This window comes from Panthera tigris, chromosome B1, assembly GCF_018350195.1.
Source record: "Panthera tigris isolate Pti1 chromosome B1, P.tigris_Pti1_mat1.1, whole genome shotgun sequence".
In the NCBI taxonomy this organism is placed as follows: Eukaryota; Metazoa; Chordata; class Mammalia; order Carnivora; family Felidae; genus Panthera; species Panthera tigris.
This window is the reverse complement of record NC_056663.1, coordinates 136,994,046-137,010,845: the sequence shown is the minus strand read 5'-3', so window position 1 is coordinate 137,010,845 and position 16,800 is coordinate 136,994,046. Positions and strand designations below refer to the sequence as shown.

General features: G+C 43.2%; 1 protein-coding gene across 2 annotated transcripts in view; it reads right to left on the bottom strand.

The window, feature by feature from the left end:
* TMEM150C (transmembrane protein 150C) overlaps nucleotides 1-610 on the bottom strand; it is a 77,476-nt gene extending 76,866 nt beyond the window's left edge. Inside the window, exon 1 of one of the 2 annotated variants that reach the window (XM_007074764.3) lies at nucleotides 576-610. The gene's annotated coding sequence lies outside the window, so the exon portion shown is untranslated. Of the gene's footprint in view, nucleotides 1-302; nucleotides 355-575 lie in introns of those variants that run through there. The other variant, XM_042984287.1, reaches the window with a different exon arrangement.
* Between the last annotated feature and the right edge of the window lie 16,190 nt (nucleotides 611-16,800).

Sequence of the window (16,800 nt, the reverse complement as noted above, 5' to 3'; positions counted from 1 at the left end):
AGGCGCGTCGGCTCGGCGCTCGCGCGCGGGGGAGAGCCGGCGGGGACCACGCGGCGCCGCCGGACACTCGCGTCTCGCCCGCGGGGGCTCGGGCGGGCGGCTCCGCGCCCGGGGCGCTCCCGGAGGGGGCCCGAGCCGAGCAGGGCCCCCGCGGCCGGGAGGACCCCGCCGCCCGAGCCCCGCCGCAGCGCCCGCCGCTCCCGGGCTCCGCCTCCGGGCTGAGCGCGGAGCCGGGCCCGACGCCCCCACTGGCTGCCCGGCGGCCCGGGCGGAGGAGGGGGCGCCGCGGGCGCCGCGCCTACCTGCTCCGGTGCGGCGGGGCCGCGGTCGCCTCGCGGGGCCGTGACCTGCGGCGGAGGCAGCGGCGGCGGCGGCAGCGGCGGCGAGGAGGGCGCTTCCTTCAGGAAGGGGTGGGATCTGCTCGGCCGCCCGCCCCCGCCCGCCCGCTGCGCCGCGGCCCGCCCCCGACTTATTCTGGGGTCCCCGCCGCGAGGCTTCCCACTGAGAGCGGAGTCCCCCACACCCCCGCCCCGCGCCTCTGGCTGCAGCCGCCCTTCGGCTCCCCTAATAGTTACCCGGGACTGGAGCTGCGTGTGGACGGCCGGACCGCTTCTTTCCAAAGCCTTTGTGGACGCGTTTGCCTGGCGCTCCTCACCCAACAAAAGGAAGGGCAGAATCTGGGATCCTCCGCCTGGTGGTTATTTATTCTTGACCTCTTGTAACCTTCTGGCTGGCTCCCTTCTGTCTACACACCTAGGGTTTTTGCACAAAGCAGCTAAAATTCATTTTCATATCCACTGGCTGAATGTAGTTCTCCGCCACTCTGCGCTCTCCCGCGGTTTTCTTTCAGCGTAAAGAACAAACACCGGGCCAACTTCTGACCCTTGCAAGGAACAGTGGACTCCAAGGCCTCCCTCCCAGCGCCAGCTTGCTCTCTTCTTCCCGGTGTCTCGTCTGCGTCTGTTATAAAACTGTATTCATCGGCATTTTAATAGTTTCCCCACCTCAGACTTCAACCTACCAGTGGTACCCTGTCAGTGACCTCCAGAATGAGCGTGGATCAATGCCATTTTTATCGCACGCTCACCCTTAATTTCTATTCCAAACGCAGCTTTGCGGAGCTTCCACAATAGGACCTCCTTTATCAACGTGCCGTAGGATGACTGCCATTCTTTTGGGGGGACCCCCGCCTTACCACGCCCGTCTCTTCATCTGTTGTTGCCTCTCAAAGCACACGGTTCAAATTCTCCAACATTCCAGAACGTTCCCTTCCCCCCAGAACTCTTGCAATCCTTGCTTACCTATGTGTACATTGATTTATTGTTACTGTTTTCTCTTGGCTGTTGGACTGTGAGCTTCTTGAGGCCAGGGACCTTACCTTAACTAATGAGAGTGTTATCTCTCCATCTTGTTAAAACAGCAAAAACAAAAACTGAAGTCTCATCTAGAAGCCCTTGAGAGTATGTGCTACATTTTTTCTGGGGTTAGCCTATGTGTATTTTTCTGAGGAGAGTAACTATATCTTTCATCAGACTCTCAAAGTGATCTGAGTCCTCATAGTTAAGAGTTGCCTGAGTCCTGGGGCACCTGGGTGGCTCGGTTGGTTGAGCGGCAGGCTTCAGCTCAAGTCATGATCTCCCGGTTGGTGAGTTCCAGCCCCACATCCGGCTCACTGCTGTCAGCCTGTTAGCGCAGAGCCCGATTTGGATCCTCTGCCCGCCTCTCTCTACCCCTCCCTCACTTGCACTCTCCCCCTCCCAAATAAATAATTATTTTAAAAAAGAATTGCCTGAGTCCCATCCATGAATGAACCCCAGCTCTGATGTGAGAACCTCCCCACTCCATCCCCTCTATGCTACACATGTCTCTCTACAGTACCTGGAAGAACCCTCTAGCCAGACCTTCTTCCAGTCCATTTTTAAAAAACTTCTGGATCCATCCAAACAATTGGTGGGCCCTCTCAACAGTGTCTGCACATCGGAATCACCAGTGAGGGCTTTAAAAAAGACAAGTGCTTGATTCCACCTCAGATACACACAGGTCAGAACCTGGGGAGGCGGGGAGGGCTGGGAGGGGAGAGGCATGGGTATTTTTACAAAGAGCCATGGGTGATTCTGACCTGCCCATGACTAAAGTCACTGCCTTTCTTGGAAAAAGGGTCCCCAATTTATAAAATATCCTCACTTTTCCTTTCCTCCATGGAAAGATTGAGAAATCTTGCACTCTGTTTAATTTATTTGAACATTTTCATTTTCACTTTGAGCCAGGCCCACTTTTGCTTAAGAAACTAACTGGGATTTGTGAGGATAGCAGGCTCAGTGCCATTTGTCAACAGCACTAAATCACTGCCACCTTCATCTCCACAATGTCCATCCAGATAAACCCAAAGCATGAAATAAATTGTATTCCTGACAGTGATATTGACAGCTGAAATATTATGTTAAAATACTGGCCATGAAGGAGAGCTGGGTGCTATAAGCAGATCTGTTAACGTCATGAGAGTTTTAGTGAAGCTTCGAGGGAATGGATGACAAACGAAACACAAGTTTACCTATGCTTTTATCTTTCTTTTATTGCTTTTGGAATCCTACCCATTAAAATTTGTTCTCTGTGTACTCAATATGACCTTCGATGTTTTAAATCATGTATGGGTGTAAGATCGAAATACTTTCCTAGAACTGGTTGTCTTTTTAAAAAATGTATAGAAAGATTCATCCTGTATTCTTAAATGATTTGTTGACAGTGTTCCAAAATGCTTCAGGCTTTGAGGAAAGGGCTTAAGTACAGAACAAACAGGGCTTAAGGTCTGGTAATAGATGCCAACTATAAACTCCATGGGGGTAGGATGGAGATCAATACACAGAGACATAATCGCTCCACAGCACCATGATTTTGACACCATGCTGCTCCAGCAAATCTGCTGACCAAACAGGTGAACAGCACAGGTGTCCATCTATCTGAGTAGGGGTGATGTTTTTTCTGATAGAAGAGAACTTGTTATCTGGCTGAAACCACAACAAAACATTTAGGATTATGAAGAAATTCTATATTTTGCTCATTTCCTCTCTCTTAGGAAGCCAATTTGTTGTTGTTTATGATTCAAATCACTTCCCTCATTCAGTTGGAAAAAGGGACTGGAAGCACAATTTATAAATAACGCTGCCAGGGTGGTGGGATCCTTGCTGCTGGTTGAATTGCAATATATCGTGTTATAATAAAAATCTCTGTATAACAAAGTTATCGCCAACCCTTCTCCAACCAGCGATAATTCAAGTAATCTCTGAGAAACAACAGAATCATGCAAAGTTTGTTGAAATGGCATTTGATCTTTTCCAACGTCTACCTAGTAAAGAAACTTTATAGGGGTAATTAGAAAGAGAATGAGAATACATTTGGTAACAGGATGTTAAATTGGAGCTATTATTTCATTTCTATTTTGACAGAGGACCCAGATAATATCTGTCAACCCCTTTCACATTCCAAGCAGGTACAGGACCGCTATGTAGGACTTGCAAAGGGGTATTTCCTTAATGTCTCACTTACCTGGAAAATGTGAAAAGGTTGAGGTGGATGCTGGTGAGAGTGCTTGGATCAGAGAAGGGTTTCCGTAGAGGAATTGAAGGTATTCTAAGAGATCCCTCCTATGTACCCCCAGGGGCATGTTGGAGGGAGCTCTTCTCTCACCTTAAGTCTGGTGAGAGGTACTTCAGGCAGACCTCTTGGAGAGCTTAGGATGCCTTCCCTGCAGTTTGGGGAACTGCCATGGGCTGGTGTCTGCCTAATGCTTGAGAAATCTTAAAGGGCCAGAGTTGGCAAGAGGGATCTGAACACGGGGTGGAGGCCACGGTAGGGGAAGTCATTACTCCCAAGGAAGACAAGTCTAAGAGAGTGAGGCAGACAGTGTGGGCGGGACTTTGATCCTACCCATGAGGATTGCCTAGAAAGGCAGAGATCTCGGCAGAAAGAACCCAGAGGTTTGTCTCCAGATGGCCAGGGCCCAGAGGAAGAATCTGAGGCAACCAGTCACAGGCAAAATGAACTTGCTTGTGTCAAGGAAATGGGTGTTGAGAGATGCCTCCGCAGGATGGTAATGGTGAGAGTGGTTCTGACAAACCTATAGAACTGCCCACGAAAGAATCAGTTGGAAACATCTGCCATTGCTGGAGAAGCTATGCCAGTTAGAGCCCCCCCCTCCCCCCCGCAAGGACTTTCTGCCTCCTTAGCTCTCTCTCTTCCCTGCTTTAACCCTGGAGGATTAGGCAGCTTCATGAGAGAAAAGGAGGGAAGAAGACCCAGGATGGGAGAAACACAGAAGAAACCTACTATTACTGCGCTTTGCCACTGAAGTGTGGAGTTTTTTTTATTATGACACTGCACCAGACATGTAAATTACTGATATAAGACTGTATTTTTGACTAAAATAAACCAGAAACGCTTTTTATTATTTGAGCGTGACCCCAAAAGTCATAAGGCTTACACATTAATTCATCCAAGGGCAGGAGAAACATGCAGCCCCACAGAGCAGGTTTGAACAGCATGATGGAGGAGACTAAGGCTGTTTTCTGATTATACCATGAGTCCTGCTGGGTCAACATATCAGTGGTACATTCAGATATATTGCATTCCACCTCACACCTTATACCTTAAAGCTTCCGGGGCGCCTGGGTGGCTCAGTCGGTTGAGCGTCCGACTTCGGCTCAGCTCATGATCTCATGGTTTGTGAGTTGGAGCCCCGCATCGGGCTCTGTGCTGACAGCTCAGAGCCTGGAGCCTGCTTCTGCTTCTGTGTCTCCCTCTCTCTCTCTGCCCCTAACCCACTCGCATTCTGTCTCTGTCTCTCTCAAAAAAAAAATTAATAAATAAACATTAAAAAAAATTAAAAAAAAAAAACAACTTCTGAGGATGTCTTATTTTGGCATCTTACCTAAACTACAAACAAGTGACATGTGTCAAGAAATTCCTTCACATGTATATACATTATAACTTAAGCTTTCCAACAAGAAAGTTAGAAGTGAAGATACTAAATTAAAACATCCAAATAGGGGCCGCCTGGGTGGCTCAGTCAGTTAAGACTCTTGGTTTCGGCTTGGGTCATGATCTCATGGTTTTGTGAGTTCGAGCCCCACATCTGGCTCTGCGCTGACAGTGCAGAGCCTGCTTAGGATTCTCTGTCTCCTTCTCTCTCTGCCCCCCCCCCACACTGTTTCTGTCTCTCTCAAAATAAATAAATAAATTTTAAACATTTTTAATAAACCCCCCCATCCAAATGGATCTAAATGTTGCTTTGACTTTCTATTAAATAGTTGTCTGCCACACATCCCTCACCTCTATCTAAATGGCTAGAATTAGATAAAAGGCATCTCTCAGTCAGAAAAATCTACGTTTTGAAAGGCTACAGCCACGTACAGCACGTCCTAGATCAAGGACATATTAATTTTTCAGAGTTTGCTCCACCGGGCCAGCGGCCTCAAACCAGTGTATCTGTAGTGCCCTGGAGTGATAAAGGAGAAAGATTTCCAACACATAGACTAACACATACAGGGGTGCCTTCCTGTGGGGGCTGACATGTGGCTGCTTGATATGATCACCTTGGTGACGGTTTCCATATGATGTACTTGGCAACCGTGGGAATCCCCAAGCACTTCTCTGTATTCTCTTGAGTGCTAGGCAGCATCATCTCATTCCCGTCCTCCAGTGGGAAAGCAGAGTTGCCAAGAGGTCTGTGACTGGTGCTCAGAGGGAAAGCCTCCCATAAACACCAGATTCTGTGTTCTGAAATTCACTGCAACTCCGTTTTCCCTCTGTGAACTAAGACACTGTGCTTTGTAGCAAGAGAATAAGCCAGACAGTGTGAACAGTTTTCATTTCGCTCAATCCCTTCTCTTTTAGACCTTTTGCCAACATGCATTAAGTGTATAGAAGCCATTCATTATTTATATGATAAAAAAATACTTTCTAAATCAGAGAGCTACAGATTAATCATTTTATAGCATGATATTCTTTTGTTGCAAATGACTGTTTTGAGGAATTTACATGATTCTTAGTCAGTCTTCTAAGTTCTACCCAAGAAATGTGGCTTCAGCTTTAGAGTTGTCTTTCTCCACTCTGCTGCCTGCCCCTTAGCTGCCCCACCCTCTACCCTCAGACCTTGTCATGATCAGTAACTAGAGTTAACATGGCACAGAGTAGGTGGCCTGTTGGATGCTGCTTCAGTGCTTGTGAACTATTTTAAATATCACCCCTGGATACAGGCTCAATTTCCCTTCACCAAAAAAAAAAAAAAAAAAAAAGTATCTTTTTATCTTCTATAATTCTTTCTTGCTCTCTCCCCACTCTTAGAATATGAAAGTTTGCATTCTATTTCCAAGCTTAACTCTACCACTTGTTATTCTTATTTCTGTCCTTTCCCAAGACTCTCTCTTAAAGGTATCTAATCCTCCCTTCTCAAGTGCCTATTAAACATGGGCATATTTTCTCCATCCTAAAAACGCCTTCCATAGGGGCACCTGGGTGGCTCAGTCAGTCGAGTGTTGGACTCTTGATTTCAGCTCTGATCGTGATCCCAGGGTCGTGGGATCAAGCTCTGCATTGGGCTGTGTGCTGACAGCATGGAGCCTGCTTGGGATTCTCTCTCTCTCTCTCTCTCTCTCTCTCTCTCTCTCTCTCGCTCCTCCTCCCTTCCTCTCTCTCTATCTCAAGACAACAACAACAGCAACAACACCTTCCATAGATCCTGTTTTCTCAGTCAAATTCCTATTTCATTACTTCCTTTCCCTTTAATGAGAAATTTCTCAAAAACATTGTGTTCACTTGCTATTTCCACGTTAGTCTGGTCTTTGATGAACTCTTAGCCCCCAGAAATCTGGAATCCACACCCTCTGTTGAAAATGCTCCCTTGTAGATGCACAAAGAATGACCTTCTAGGCACCAAGAACCACTGACTGCTGTACAAACCCCTGCTTCATCTCCCTGTCCTTTTTGAAATTAGCTGGGCCTTCCCTTCCTGGCATGTCCTCACAATCCCCTGGATTTCCTTCTTCCTCTCTGACTACTTCCTCACATATTCATTCTTCCACAGAAATGCCCATATGGAAATGTGGTCTTCAATATCCTGCCCTTGGTCTTCTCTCTTCTTGCACTGTGTAATTTTACCTCTTTCCAGATGACTCCCCCAAAGCACTCATCTATCATGGGTCTCTATCTGATGAGCCAGTCAATACTTCCAACTCAAAGCCAGTCTAGGAACATCTCCTTATATGTAGACCAGCCTGGAATCTTCAATTAGCAACAACTCGTTTTCTCTTCGAGTGATCTCATCTTCACCTAGTAACTAAGTTCTATTTCTTGTACAAGAAATCTACAAGATTTTACAAAATCTTAGGAATCTGTTTCCTTTTCATTTCTACTGCTTTTGGGCAAGACCTCATCACCTCCAGCAAGCCCAATTACCTTATTTCCTCCTTCTGCTTCCACTCTCTCTCCTACTCCAATTCCCTTTCTCCCTGCCTCCCAAGATCTTTTAAAATAGTTTAATTTTATTCTTTCATTTTACTTCTTTTTGATACATGATCCTATATACCCAATTAAAAAGTGAAAACAATCCACATTTGTATAAAGAAAAACTTAATCACCTCCCGTTGTCTCCAACCTCTTTCTTCCTACTCCCCAATGTTAACAGCTCAGTGTATAGCTTTTGGAAATTTTTTCATGCTCATGCAAACATATTTTCACATTTTTAACCTAAAAATGGAGTCATAGTATATATATTACTTTAGAACTCTCTTCTTATTTAAAAGTGTATCAAGGTCATCTCTCCAAGTCAATAGATATAAAGCTAACTCACTTAAAAAAGAAATCACAGCTTTATTCAGATGTCATTCACATACCATATAATTCATCCATTTGAAGTGAACAATTCAATGATTTTTAGTATATACACAGAGTTATTCACCCATTACCATAATTAATTACACAACATTTTCATCACTTCAAAAAGAAACCTCATACCCATTATCAGTCATTCCCTACTTTTCCCCAACACCTCTTCCAGCCCCTTACCATTACTAACCTACTTTCTGTCTCCATGGATTTGTCCATTCTGGATATTTTATACAAACGGAATCATATAATATGTGGTCTCTGGTGTCTAGATTCCTTCACTTAGCACGGTTTCAAGGTTCACCCATGTAGCATCTATCAGTACTTAATTCATTTTTTTTAGTCAAATAATATTCCAATGAATGGATGTACTACATTTTATTTTATTTAACCATTCATCTGTTGATAGACATTTGGATTATTTCTACCTTTTGGCTATTATGAATAATTCTGCTATGAACATTCATGTATAAGTTTTTTTAGAGATTTTGTTTTTAAGTAATCTCTACACCCAACATGGGGATCAAACCCACAGCCCCAAGATCAAGAGTTGAGCGCTCTGTGGACTGAACCAGCCAAGTGCCCTTCATGTATAAGTTTTTAAAATGTAGATATATTTTTAAATTTCTCTTGGGTACACACCTAAGAGTGAAATTTTGGGTCATGGTAACTATATTTAACCTTTTGAGGAACTGCCAGACCACTTTTCAAAGTGGCTATACCATTTCACATGACCACCAGTGGTGTGTGAGGGTCCCCATTTCTTTACATTCCCACCAATGCTTGTTATTGTGTTTATTTTAAAAATTGTTTTTAAAATTATAGCCATGCAGCCAGTCTAATTGCTCTGATTGGACCGCTAGTACAAAGTTGAATAGAAGTGGCAAGGACAGACATCCTTATCTTGTTCCTAATCTTAAGGGGAAAGCATTTAGTACTCCACCATTGAACATGACGTTGCTGTGAGTTTTGTAGCTGGCCGCTATCAGGTTGAGAATGTTGCCTTCTATTCCTAGTTTGTTAAGTGCTTTTGTCATGAAGGGATGTTGGATTTTGTTCAATCTTTCTTCTCTGTCTATTGAGATAATCATATAATTTTTGTCCTTTATTCTATTAATATGACATATTAAATTAATTGAGTTTGGGGGTACCTTGCTTGCTGGCACAAATCTCACTTGGTCATGGTAGATAGTTCTTTGAATATATTGCTGGATTCATTTTGCTAGAATATTGTTGAAGATTTTTGCATATATTCATAAGAAGAGATCCTGGTCAGCAGTTACCTTTTCTTGTGATGTCTTTGTCTGGTTTTGGTATCAAGGACCAATATTGGCCTCAAAAACTGAGTGGAGCTAAGTTATTTTTTCTAACAGTTTATAAAATATTAGTAAGTATTTCATGATTTGGGTGTATCACAATTTACTTAACCAAAGCCTTATTTATAAATATTTAGTTTGTTTCAATTTTTTTTTTTGCATCCATTAACAATGTTTTGGGGAACCTGGCTGGCTCAGTCAGAAGAGCATGTGACTCTTGACCTTGGGGTTGTAAATTCAAGCCACATGTTGGCATAGAGATTACTTAAATAAATAAACTTAGAAAATAATGTGTTGGATATATATGCTTATGTACTTATGCTTTCATTCCCGAAAGAAAATCCTAAATGTGAAATTTCTGATTCAAAATGTATGTACACTTACCCTAAATAGGGCGCCTGGGTGGCTCTGTTGGTTAAGTGTACAACTTTGGCTCAGGTCATGATTTCACACTTCATGAGTTTGAGGCCCTCACTGAGCTTCGTGCTGACAGTGAGGAGTCTGCTTGGCATTCTCTCTCTCCCTCTCTCTCTCTGCCCCTCCACCACTCTCTCTCTCTCTCTCAAAACAAATAAACTTAAATATATATATATATGTATATATATATATATATAAATTTATAGATATTTCCAGATACATTTCCAAAAAGGTTGTAATGATATGGACCCCGCCATCAATGTATGAAAATATCAGCTTCTCTACATTCCACCAAATACTGAATGTTATCACTGTTTCAAAATATTTTAAAGTTGCCAATTTTATGCTTTCTTTTCATTTTCCTCCTTGATATTTTTCTGTTATGTAATTTTTAAGAAGTCTTCATACATTAGGGATAATAATGCCTTTTCTCTTACATATCTAACATTTTCCTCCTGTTTATCACTTTTCTTTTGACTTTGGTTTTGATGTTTTTAACATTAAAATATTTTTAATTTTTTTAAGTTCAAATATTCCTCTTCTTTCTTCCTAAGGTCAAAGAGAAATAGTTGACCTTAAAAAAAATTCCTTCCTTCCTTCTTTCTTTTTCTTTAAAATTTTTTTTATATTTATTTATTTTTGAGAGAGAAAGACAGAGCATGAGCAGGCGAGGGGCACAGAGAGAAGGAAGACACAGAATCTGAAGCAGCCTACCCAAAAGCATAAAATACCTAGGAATAAATATAACCAAAGAGAAAAATCTATACACTGAAAACTATAGAAAGCTTATGAAAGAAATTGAAGAAGACACACAAAAAAATGGAAAAAGATTCCATGCTCCTGGGTAGAAAGAACAAATATTGTTAAAATGTTGATACTACCCAAAGCAATCTACATATTCAACGCAATCCCTATCAAAGTAACACCAGCATTCTTCACAGAGCTAGAACAAATAATCCTAAAATTTGTGTGGAACCAGATACGATCCCGAATGGCCAAAGCAGTCTTGAAAAATAAAAGCAAAGCAGGAGGCATCACAATCCTGGACTTTAAGATGTATTACAAAGCTGTAATCTTCAAGACAGTATGGTACTGGCACAAGAACAGACACTCAGATCAATGGAACAGAATAGAGAACCCAGAAATGGACCCACAAACATATGGCCAACTAATCTTTGACAGAGCAGGAAAGAATATCCAATGGAATAAAGACAGTCTCTTCAGCAAATGGTTCTGGTAAAACTGGACAGCGACATGCAGAAGAATGATTCTGGACCACTTTCTTACACCATACACAAAAATACACTCAAAATGGATGAAAGACCTAAATGTAAGGCAGGAAGCCATCAAAATCCTCAAGGAGAAAGCAGGCCAAAACCTCTTTGATCTTGGCCACAGCAACTTCTTACTCAACACGTCTCTGGAGGCAAGGGAAACAAAAGCAAAAATGAACTACTGGGACCTCATCAAAATAAAAAGTTTCTGCACAGCAAAGGAAACAATCAGCAAAACTAAAAGGCAACCGACAGAATGGGAGAAGATATTTGCAAACGACACATCCGATCAAAGATCAGTATCCAAAATCTATAACGAACTTATCAAACTCAACACCCAAAAAGCAAATAATCCAGTGGAGAAATGGGCCAAAGACATGAATAGACACTTCTCCAAAGAAGACATCCAGATGGCCAACTGACACATGAAAAAATGTTCAACATCACTCATCATCAGGGAAATACAAATCAAAACCACCATGAGATACCACCTTAACATTAACAACTCAGGCAACAACAGATGTTGGCAAGGATGGGGAGAAAGAGGGTCTCTTTTGCATTGTCGGTAGGAATACAAGCTGGTGCAGCCACTCTGGAAAATAGTATGGAGGTTCCTCAAAAAACTAAAAATAGAACTACCCTACGACCCAGCACTTGTCCTACTAGGTATTTATCCAAGGGATACAGGTGTGCTGTTTTGAAGGGACATATGCACCCCAATGTTTATATCAGCAGTATCAACAATAGCCAAAGTATGGAAAGAGCCCAAATGTTCATCGATGGATGAATGGATAAAGAAGATGTGGTATATATATACAATGGAGTATTACACAGCAATCAAAAAGAATGAAATCTTGCCATGTGCAACTACATGGACGGAACTGGAGGGTATTATGCTAAGTGAAATTAGTCAGTCAGAGAAAGACAAATATTATATGACTTCACTCATATGTGGACTTTAAGAGACAAAACAGATGAACATAAGAGAAGGGAAACAAAAATAATATAAAAACAGGGAGGGGGACAAAGCATAAGAGACTCATAAATACGGAGAACAAACAGAGGGTTACTGGAGGGGGTGTGGGAGGGGGGAATGGGCTAAATAGGTAAGGGGCTTTAAGGAGTCTACTCCTGAAATCATTGTTGCACTATACGCTAACTAATTTGGATGTAACTTTAAAAAATAAAATTAAAAAAGAAAAGCTGAAGCAGGCTCCAGGCTCTGAGCTGTTAGCACAGAGGCTGACGCAGGGCTCAAACTCACTAACTGTGAGATCATGGCCTGAGCCAAAGTCTGGACGTTTAACCAACTGAACTACCCAGGCACCCCTCTTTTTCTTATAGGTTTTTATAGTTTATAAGTTTCCAGTTTCACTTGGAAAGGTCTCTTCCAATCCAAGTTTACACATTTTCCCAACTTTCTGTTAATGTTTGTATTATTTTACTTTTTTACTTTTAAATCTCTGATACATTTGAAATTTTTTATTTATGTTGCAAGGTAAGGGTTGAATTTGGTCTCCTTCCAGTTTAATTGATAATTATGACAGTACTTTTAATTAAATAAGCCATCATCAAATTACCACCTTTGTCATGGACTAATTTTTTTTATTTAAAAAATGTTTTTTAATGTTTATTTTTGAGAGAAAGAGAGAGAGAGAGAGACAGAGCATGAGCAGGAGAGGGGCAGAGAGAGAGGGAGACACAGAATCCAAAGCAGGGTCCAGGCTCTGAGCTGTCAGCACAGAGCCTGATGTGGGGCTTGAACCCACGAACCGTGAGATCACGACCTGAGCTGAAGTCAGAGGCTTAACCAACTGAGCTACCCAGGCACCCCTGTCATGGACTAATTTTAATGTCAACTTGGATTTATTTCTGGGTTCTTCGTGCCAATACCGTTGCACTTTGATAATTTTAATAAAGTCAGGCAAATTGTCCCATGTCATTCTTTTTCACAAATTTCTTCCCTACTCTAGACATTTATTTTGTTATAGTACAATGAACGTTATTGGTTGCCTTCTCAGCTTTCCAAATACCCTTTCCTACTGGGCAGTAGCCATAATTGGGTGGACGGATCCACTCTTAGCCACAGAGGTGGCCTCGATTGGCCTAAGCCAATCAGTTTAATCCTATTTCTCTGGCTCTGGCTCCAGAATGTGTGCATGGGAGAGTGAGACCTAAATTGGTCTAATCAGAATGAAACTTCGCATTTTTCATTAAAGGCGGAGAGAAATAGCAAATAGCTCTGGTGGCAACAATCTTGCAACCATGAGACAGGCCAGTCTGAACATGATGCCAACACAACCACCAAAGTCCCTTTTGTAAGTTCATTGGAATCAGGTTTTCTGTTACTCCCAATGGAAAGCCCCCTAACTGATACACATATGGGCTTTTCAAAAATTTTTCTTTCTAAAATCTAACATGAAAATGATCTTCCACTGTCCCACTTCCATCTTTCCACTGGGTACAAAACTAGATTATAGCCCTCTAGCATGGCCTTTAGGGCTTGCTGCAGTCTGATTCTATCCACTTCCCAGCCTAATTTCCCATTACATTGTCCCTCCCCCCAACCCATCACCTAAATCCACCTCAAATGCATCTCCCCATCCCCGTTCCCCTACCGGCATTCTCGCATGTTCAGCCTTCTATTAAAGTTGTGTACGGGGGCACCTGGGTGACTCAGTTGGTTAAGTGTCTGTCTTCAGGTTGGTGAGTTCAAGCCCCCCGTGGGGCTCACTGCTGTCGGTACAGAGCGCACTTCAGATCCTCTGTGCCCCTCTCTTTCTCTGCTCCTCCCCCACTCTCTCTCCCTCTCAAAAATAAATAAACATAAAAAAATAAAGTTGTGGGGCGCCTGGGTGGCTGAGTTGGTTAAGCATCCTACTTCCACTCAGGTCACGATCTCATGGCTGGTAAGTTCGAGCCCCGCATAGGGCTCCGTGCTGACAGCTCAGAGCCTGGAGCCCGCTTTGGATTCTCTCTCTCTCTCTCTCTCTCTCTCTGCCCCTCCCCAGCTCATGCCCTGTTTCTGTCTCTCTCTCCTTCAAAATAAATAAACATTAAAAAGTTAAAAAAAATAAAGTTGTGTATAGATTTTGACATACAATTCTCCAAACGTGTATCGAATGCTTACTCCTATGGAAATGGCCTATGCAAAGTGCTGGGGACACAGCATGAGTTACAGAAAAATGCTGCCTTCAAGGACTTACTGTGTGGTGGGGCAGTCAGACTCATAACCAGAGGGCTTCAACGTGGTGTGGTGAACGCTCTCATAGTCAGCTATACAATGCCTTGTATATGGTAATGGTGAATCAGCATTTGTGAAACAGAATTGGATTTAAGGCCGTGTTAACACAAGCATATCCACAAAGATACATTAGTGCATTTGAAGGAACAAAACTACCGTGCAGAAAAATAAAGTAAACACATGAAATGAATAAGAACTTTTAACAAAGTATAGTCATCTATAACTCTTGTGAAGTCTTTATCTGGTTTTGGCATCAGGGTAATACTGGCCTCAGAAAAGGTGAGTTGAGCTAAGTTATTTTTTAAACAACTTTATAATATTCCATGAATTGCCAATACAACCCCCCCTTTCTCCACACACACACACACACACACCTTGGGGCTGTGGCGGGCCCCGTGCTTCTGAAGATGAAGTGAGATGAATAGAACCAATTGATCCGAAGAAAGAAGTGAGTTCCAGACACATACACTCAGACTAGAGCTGGGGCCAGTGAAAAGAGGGCTTCTGCTTTGTTCACCTTAGTACCTCAGTCACCTTAGATACCCCAGTAGAGGGGCGCCTGGGTGGCTCAGTCCATTAAGCGTCTGACTCTTGATTTTGTAAGTTCGAGCTCCACTTAGGGCTCGGTGCTGACAGTGCAGAAACTACTTGGGATTCTCTCTCTCTCTTCTTTCTCTGCCCCTACCCTGCTTACTCTCTCTCTCTCTCTCTCTCTCAAAATAAATAGTAAACAAACTTTAGATACCCCAGTATCCTTGCATACACATCTTGACACACAGAGCAAGTGCTCAATTACTGCTCACTGAATTGTAAAACACTCCCATCTCCCCTCCCCTCCCCCCCCGCCCCCTAAAAAAGCTGGGACTGGCCCCTTGCTACCAAAGTCCTCTCTTATCTCCAGGCTCTTTGTTACCTTCTCCCACATCTCTTTCCAACCTTTCCTCTTTAAAGGCTGCGTCCACCTTCGTTCAAACCACAGTGACCTGTGAAAGAAGGTGAGCGGGGCCTGTCAGTACAAGATCTGATCCACCCTGGAATTCCAAACTCTCCTGGGGCCTGCCTGTCTCCTAGGACAAAATTAGTAACAAATCTCAGACTGTTCATTTCTGAACAGGTTCCTGAGAACCAGGCCTTGCAGTCTCAGACCACAGCCCCCAATGTGTGAGTCTGCCCAATCTTTACCTGCTGCTCAGCACTGCATATACACACTTTATTATCTTCCTCACCTTTTGCTCCTTCAAATGCACTAATTGAAAGGTGGGCGTGCAACACTACCGCCTGACAATCTCAGTCCCTGGTCTCTGCAGATCCCATCTCCACAATGCCAGCTGCTCAGTCTCCCTTCATACAGTGCTTCCAAACCCACAGAGTTCTGAGCTTCCAAGAGGCAGGCTGACCAGATCTTTCCCCTGGGGGTGCTGGCTGGGCCTCTCCTCCGCTGCCCTTTGTTAACAGTCTCTGTCACTCTAGATCAGTATTTGAAAGTAACAAAACAATCCTTGTTTTAAAGCTGTCTTCAACGTTTCGCCGGCTCAGTCTGCTCTCCCCCTACTTGTGGGTTCGTGAGACTAGGTTTAAGTTCAGGATTCACAAGCACAACTTGGCAAGAGGCCATCTTGCATTATAAATAGGCATGACAGGCCCCCAAGTGCTGGGTGAGAAGGAGGCCCCTGCGGGAGTGGAGTCAATTCAATTAAACTCCACCCAGCAACCTCCTGTCAGGGAACATACAACTCAGGGAACAGTACAAGTCGGTTCTTATGCCATCAGCTGGTTGTGTCACCTTGGGCTAGCCAAATTCTCCGGGTCTCCGCTGTAAATTAAAGTTTTGGACCTTAGATGATCTCTCACAGACTGTGATTTTAGATATAGGGTCACGCATCACACATGCAGTATGGAGCTGATGCAAGTCGCTGTGATATCCCCTGTCCTTTTCTATTAACAGATTTACACAGACAAACCTGATTAAAAATCAAGAGCAGTCTTGGGCAGTTAATTAAATCTTCTAACACTAAAAGGGGAGGGAATATCACTATCACCAAACAACCATCAGCTGTCCTTGGTGGCAGTGGTGGGGGAGGGTTCTGGCCTTGGTTTAGCTGCAATTGGTGGGGCCACGGTGGCCTTCTCCCCAACCATTGCTCTTGCCATCCCATGGAGCTACCCCTAAACCAGCCTCATGGGAGTTTAAGGAGACTCCTGCCCCCTCCTCATTCCCAAAGTTTGCAGACTAGAGCAATGGAACCAATTTCTTACTCTGTAAGAGCAGCTCTACTCATATTTCTGTTGTATACACAGGCATGCGTCTGCGTAATACTTGAAAGAAAATGTTAATTAATGCAATCTCCCCTTTATCTTATGGAATTCTTCCTATTTGCCCCATTTAAGACAGTTGCTCTTTCTCTGCTCTGTCTCACCACCTTGTTTATTTCCTTCACAACACTTATTACAATCTATAATGATCTTGTTTATTTATTAACTTATTTATTATTGGTTTCTCCCATAAGAATCTACTCTCAGCAAGGTCATGAAGCAGTCTATCTTGTTCATAGTTTTATCTAAGTGTCTAGCTCACTACCTGGTACATATTAAATATTCAATAAATATTTGTGGAATAAGAGGCATGCCACGATAACACATTTTCATGTAACCACACACATACATAAAAAAA